Below are 5,000 nucleotides of genomic sequence, written 5' to 3'. Positions count from 1 at the left end.
TCACTTAGAAACTGACATCTTGCAATATGCACAAGTAGTCCTTCATGAAAGGGGCTGGAAGCTGTTTTCATTTTGACACGAGAGAGAGAGAGAGAGAGAGAGACTACCTTGCATTGTCAATTGCTAAATCTGTATATGGATAAGTAGCCTATGGTTGTCAACTTATTTCGTACGGCCATACCAGCCTGGCAACGCCTGATCTTGGAAGCTAAGCAGGGTCGGGCCTGGTTAGTACTTGGATGGGAGACCGCCTGGGAATACCAGGTGCTGTATGCTCTTTTGCTCATTCACTTAGAAACTGACATCTTGCAATATGCACAAGTAGTCCTTCATGAAAGGGGCTGGAAGCTGTTTTCATTTTGACACGAGAGAGAGAGAGAGAGAGAGAGAGACCACCTTGCATTGTCAATTGCTAAATCTGTATATGGATAAGTAGCCTATGGTTGTCAACTTATTTCGTACGGCCATACCAGCCTGGCAACGCCCGATCACGTCTGATCTCGGAAGCTAAGCAGGGTCGGGCCTGGTTAGTACTTGGATGGGAGACCGCCTGGGAATACCAGGTGCTGTATGCTCTTTTGCTCATTCACTTAGAAACTGACATCTTGCAATATGCACAAGTAGTCCTTCATAAAAGGGGCTGGAAGCTGTTTTCATTTTGACACGAGAGAGAGAGAGAGAGAGAGACCACCTTGCATTGTCAATTGCTAAATCTGTATATGGATAAGTAGCCTATGGTTGTCAACTTATTTCGTACGGCCATACCAGCCTGGCAACGCCCGATCACGTCTGATCTCGGAAGCTAAGCAGGGTCGGGCCTGGTTAGTACTTGGATGGGAGACCGCCTGGGAATACCAGGTGCTGTATGCTCTTTTGCTCATTCACTTAGAAACTGACATCTTGCAATATGCACAAGTAGTCCTTCATGAAAGGGGCTGGAAGCTGTTTTCATTTTGACACGAGAGAGAGAGAGAGAGAGAGAGACTACCTTGCATTGTCAATTGCTAAATCTGTATATGGATAAGTAGCCTATGGTTGTCAACTTATTTCGTACGGCCATACCAGCCTGGCAACGCCCGATCTTGTCTGATCTCGGAAGCTAAGCAGGGTCGGGCCTGGTTAGTACTTGGATGGGAGACCGCCTGGGAATACCAGGTGCTGTATGCTCTTTTGCTCATTCACTTAGAAACTGAAATCTTGCAATATGCACAAGTAGTCCTTCATGAAAGGGGCTGGAAGCTGTTTTCATTTTGACACGAGAGAGAGAGAGAGAGACCACCTTGCATTGTCAATTGCTAAATCTGTATATGGATAAGTAGCCTATGGTTGTCAACTTATTTCGTACGGCCATACCAGCCTGGCAACGCCCGATCTCGTCTGATCTCGGAAGCTAAGCAGGGTCGGGCCTGGTTAGTACTTGGATGGGAGACCGCCTGGGAATACCAGGTGCTGTATGCTCTTTTGCTCATTCACTTAGAAACTGACATCTTGCAATATGCACAAGTAGTCCTTCATGAAAGGGGCTGGAAGCTGTTTTCATTTTGACACGAGAGAGAGAGAGAGAGAGAGAGACTACCTTGCATTGTCAATTGCTAAATCTGTATATGGATAAGTAGCCTATGGTTGTCAACTTATTTCGTACGGCCATACCAGCCTGGCAACGCCCGATCTCGTCTGATCTCGGAAGCTAAGCAGGGTCGGGCCTGGTTAGTACTTGGATGGGAGACCGCCTGGGAATACCAGGTGCTGTATGCTCTTTTGCTCATTCACTTAGAAACTGACATCTTGCAATATGCACAAGTAGTCCTTCATGAAAGGGGCTGGAAGCTGTTTTCATTTTGACACGAGAGATAGAGAGAGAGAGACTACCTTGCATTGTCAATTGCTAAATCTGTATATGGATAAGTAGCCTATGGTTGTCAACTTATTTCGTACGGCCATACCAGCCTGGCAACGCCCGATCTCGTCTGATCTCGGAAGCTAAGCAGGGTCGGGCCTGGTTAGTACTTGGATGGGAGACCGCCTGGGAATACCAGGTGCTGTATGCTCTTTTGCTCATTCACTTAGAAACTGACATCTTGCAATATGCACAAGTAGTCCTTCATGAAAGGGGCTGGAAGCTGTTTTCATTTTGACACGAGAGATAGAGAGAGAGAGACTACCTTGCATTGTCAATTGCTAAATCTGTATATGGATAAGTAGCCTATGGTTGTCAACTTATTTCGTACGGCCATACCAGCCTGGCAACGCCCGATCTCGTCTGATCTCGGAAGCTAAGCAGGGTCGGGCCTGGTTAGTACTTGGATGGGAGACCGCCTGGGAATACCAGGTGCTGTATGCTCTTTTGCTCATTCACTTAGAAACTGACATCTTGCAATATGCACAAGTAGTCCTTCATGAAAGGGGCTGGAAACTGTTTTCATTTTGACACGAGAGAGAGAGAGAGAGAGAGAGAGAGAGAGAGAGAGAGACCACCTTGCATTGTCAATTGCTAAATCTGTATATGGATAAGTAGCCTATGGTTGTCAACTTATTTCGTACGGCCATACCAGCCTGGCAACGCCCGATCTCGTCTGATCTCGGAAGCTAAGCAGGGTCGGGCCTGGTTAGTACTTGGATGGGAGACCGCCTGGGAATACCAGGTGCTGTATGCTCATTCACTTAGAAACTGAAATCTTGCAATATGCACAAGTAGTCCTTCATGAAAGGGGCTGGAAGCTGTTTTCATTTTGACACGAGAGAGAGAGAGAGAGAGAGAGAGAGACTACCTTGCATTGTCAATTGCTAAATCTGTATATGGATAAGTAGCCTATGGTTGTCAACTTGTTTCGTACGGCCATACCAGCCTGGCAACGCCCGATCTCGTCTGATCTCGGAAGCTAAGCAGGGTCGGGCCTGGTTAGTACTTGGATGGGAGACCGCCTGGGAATACCAGGTGCTGTATGCTCTTTTGCTCATTCACTTAGAAACTGAAATCTTGCAATATGCACAAGTAGTCCTTCATGAAAGGGGCTGGAAGCTGTTTTCATTTTGACACGAGAGAGAGAGAGAGAGAGAGAGACCACCTTGCATTGTCAATTGCTAAATCTGTATATGGATAAGTAGCCTATGGTTGTCAACTTATTTCGTACAGCCATACCAGCCTGGCAACGCCCGATCTCGTCTGATCTCGGAAGCTAAGCAGGGTCGGGCCTGGTTAGTACTTGGATGGGAGACCGCCTGGGAATACCAGGTGCTGTATGCTCTTTTGCTCATTCACTTAGAAACTGAAATCTTGCAATATGCACAAGTAGTCCTTCATGAAAGGGGCTGGAAGCTGTATTCATTTTGACACGAGAGAGAGAGAGAGAGAGAGAGAGACCACCTTGCATTGTCAATTGCTAAATCTGTATATGGATAAGTAGCCTATGGTTGTCAACTTATTTCGTACGGCCATACCAGCCTGGCAACGCCTGATCTCGGAAGCTAAGCAGGGTCAGGCCTGGTTAGTACTTGGATGGGAGACCGCCTGGGAATACCAGGTGCTGTATGCTCTTTTGCTCATTCACTTAGAAACTGACATCTTGCAATATGCACAAGTAGTCCTTCATGAAAGGGGCTGGAAGCTGTTTTCATTTTGACACGAGAGAGAGAGAGAGAGAGACTACCTTGCATTGTCAATTGCTAAATCTGTATATGGATAAGTAGCCCATGGTTGTCAACTTATTTCGTACGGCCATACCAGCCTGGCAACGCCCGATCTCGTCTGATCTCGGAAGCTAAGCAGGGTCGGGCCTGGTTAGTACTTGGATGGGAGACCGCCTGGGAATACCAGGTGCTGTATGCTCTTTTGCTCATTCACTTAGAAACTGACATCTTGCAATATGCACAAGTAGTCCTTCATGAAAGGGGCTGGAAACTGTTTTCATTTTGACACGAGAGAGAGAGAGAGAGAGAGAGAGAGAGACCACCTTGCATTGTCAATTGCTAAATCTGTATATGGATAAGTAGCCTATGGTTGTCAACTTATTTCGTACGGCCATACCAGCCTGGCAACGCCCGATCTCGTCTGATCTCGGAAGCTAAGCAGGGTCGGGCCTGGTTAGTACTTGGATGGGAGACCGCCTGGGAATACCAGGTGCTGTATGCTCATTCACTTAGAAACTGAAATCTTGCAATATGCACAAGTAGTCCTTCATGAAAGGGGCTGGAAGCTGTTTTCATTTTGACACGAGAGGGAGAGAGAGAGAGAGAGAGACCACCTTGCATTGTCAATTGCTAAATCTGTATATGGATAAGTAGCCTATGGTTGTCAACTTATTTCGTACGGCCATACCAGCCTGGCAACGCCCGATCTCGTCTGATCTCGGAAGCTAAGCAGGGTTGGGCCTGGTTAGTACTTGGATGGGAGACCGCCTGGGAATACCAGGTGCTGTATGCTCTTTTGCTCATTCACTTAGAAACTGAAATCTTGCAATATGCACAAGTAGTCCTTCATGAAAGGGGCTGGAAGCTGTTTTCATTTTGACACGAGAGAGAGAGAGAGAGAGAGACTACCTTGCATTGTCAATTGCTAAATCTGTATATGGATAAGTAGCCTATGGTTGTCAACGTATTTCGTACGGCCATACCAGCCTGGCCATGCCCGATCTCGTCTGATCTCGGAAGCTAAGCAGGGTCGGGCCTGGTTAGTACTTGGATGGGAGACCGCCTGGGAATACCAGGTGCTGTATGCTCTTTTGCTCATTCACTTAGAAACTGAAATCTTGCAATATGCACAAGTAGTCCTTCATGAAAGGGGCTGGAAGCTGTATTCATTTTGACACGAGAGAGAGAGAGAGAGAGAGAGACACCACCTTGCATTGTCAATTGCTAAATCTGTATATGGATAAGTAGCCTATGGTTGTCAACTTATTTCGTACGGCCATACCAGCCTGGCAACGCCTGATCTCGGAAGCTAAGCAGGGTCGGGCCTGGTTAGTACTTGGATGGGAGACCGCCTGGGAATACCAGGTGCTGTA

General features: G+C 47.0%; 14 non-coding genes and 3 pseudogenes across 14 annotated transcripts; all 17 read left to right on the top strand.

The window, feature by feature from the left end:
* The first annotated feature begins 167 nt into the window (after positions 1 to 167).
* LOC146227655 (5S ribosomal RNA) lies at positions 168 to 276 on the top strand (annotated as a pseudogene).
* A 180-nt stretch (positions 277 to 456) lies between these two features.
* On the top strand, positions 457 to 575 carry LOC146227654 (5S ribosomal RNA). The gene has a single exon (XR_014744781.1). It is a non-coding gene; the product is annotated as a 5S ribosomal RNA (ribosomal RNA).
* A 176-nt stretch (positions 576 to 751) lies between these two features.
* LOC146227653 (5S ribosomal RNA) lies at positions 752 to 870 on the top strand. The gene has a single exon (XR_014744780.1). It is a non-coding gene; the product is annotated as a 5S ribosomal RNA (ribosomal RNA).
* Positions 871 to 1,048: 178 nt separating this feature from the next.
* LOC146227652 (5S ribosomal RNA) lies at positions 1,049 to 1,167 on the top strand. Its single transcript, XR_014746095.1, has one exon. It is a non-coding gene; the product is annotated as a 5S ribosomal RNA (ribosomal RNA).
* Positions 1,168 to 1,339: 172 nt separating this feature from the next.
* On the top strand, positions 1,340 to 1,458 carry LOC146227651 (5S ribosomal RNA). Its single transcript, XR_014746252.1, has one exon. It is a non-coding gene; the product is annotated as a 5S ribosomal RNA (ribosomal RNA).
* Positions 1,459 to 1,636: 178 nt separating this feature from the next.
* On the top strand, positions 1,637 to 1,755 carry LOC146227650 (5S ribosomal RNA). Its single transcript, XR_014746239.1, has one exon. It is a non-coding gene; the product is annotated as a 5S ribosomal RNA (ribosomal RNA).
* A 174-nt stretch (positions 1,756 to 1,929) lies between these two features.
* LOC146227649 (5S ribosomal RNA) lies at positions 1,930 to 2,048 on the top strand. The gene has a single exon (XR_014746227.1). It is a non-coding gene; the product is annotated as a 5S ribosomal RNA (ribosomal RNA).
* A 174-nt stretch (positions 2,049 to 2,222) lies between these two features.
* On the top strand, positions 2,223 to 2,341 carry LOC146227648 (5S ribosomal RNA). The gene has a single exon (XR_014746215.1). It is a non-coding gene; the product is annotated as a 5S ribosomal RNA (ribosomal RNA).
* Positions 2,342 to 2,535: 194 nt separating this feature from the next.
* Positions 2,536 to 2,654, top strand: LOC146227647 (5S ribosomal RNA). Its single transcript, XR_014746203.1, has one exon. It is a non-coding gene; the product is annotated as a 5S ribosomal RNA (ribosomal RNA).
* Positions 2,655 to 2,828: 174 nt separating this feature from the next.
* On the top strand, positions 2,829 to 2,947 carry LOC146227646 (5S ribosomal RNA). Its single transcript, XR_014746191.1, has one exon. It is a non-coding gene; the product is annotated as a 5S ribosomal RNA (ribosomal RNA).
* A 178-nt stretch (positions 2,948 to 3,125) lies between these two features.
* LOC146227645 (5S ribosomal RNA) lies at positions 3,126 to 3,244 on the top strand. The gene has a single exon (XR_014744702.1). It is a non-coding gene; the product is annotated as a 5S ribosomal RNA (ribosomal RNA).
* Positions 3,245 to 3,424: 180 nt separating this feature from the next.
* LOC146227644 (5S ribosomal RNA) lies at positions 3,425 to 3,533 on the top strand (annotated as a pseudogene).
* A 174-nt stretch (positions 3,534 to 3,707) lies between these two features.
* Positions 3,708 to 3,826, top strand: LOC146227643 (5S ribosomal RNA). Its single transcript, XR_014746179.1, has one exon. It is a non-coding gene; the product is annotated as a 5S ribosomal RNA (ribosomal RNA).
* Positions 3,827 to 4,010: 184 nt separating this feature from the next.
* On the top strand, positions 4,011 to 4,129 carry LOC146227642 (5S ribosomal RNA). Its single transcript, XR_014746167.1, has one exon. It is a non-coding gene; the product is annotated as a 5S ribosomal RNA (ribosomal RNA).
* Positions 4,130 to 4,301: 172 nt separating this feature from the next.
* Positions 4,302 to 4,420, top strand: LOC146227641 (5S ribosomal RNA). Its single transcript, XR_014743112.1, has one exon. It is a non-coding gene; the product is annotated as a 5S ribosomal RNA (ribosomal RNA).
* A 176-nt stretch (positions 4,421 to 4,596) lies between these two features.
* LOC146227640 (5S ribosomal RNA) lies at positions 4,597 to 4,715 on the top strand. Its single transcript, XR_014745980.1, has one exon. It is a non-coding gene; the product is annotated as a 5S ribosomal RNA (ribosomal RNA).
* A 180-nt stretch (positions 4,716 to 4,895) lies between these two features.
* LOC146227639 (5S ribosomal RNA) overlaps positions 4,896 to 5,000 on the top strand; it is a 109-nt pseudogene continuing 4 nt past the window's right edge.

This window comes from Hypomesus nipponensis, chromosome 24 (assembly GCF_054491055.1).
Source record: "Hypomesus nipponensis isolate SF chromosome 24, ASM5449105v1, whole genome shotgun sequence".
NCBI lineage: Eukaryota > Metazoa > Chordata > Actinopteri > Osmeriformes > Osmeridae > Hypomesus > Hypomesus nipponensis.
Note: the sequence above shows the minus strand (reverse complement) of the source record. Positions and strands in the feature narration are given on the sequence as shown.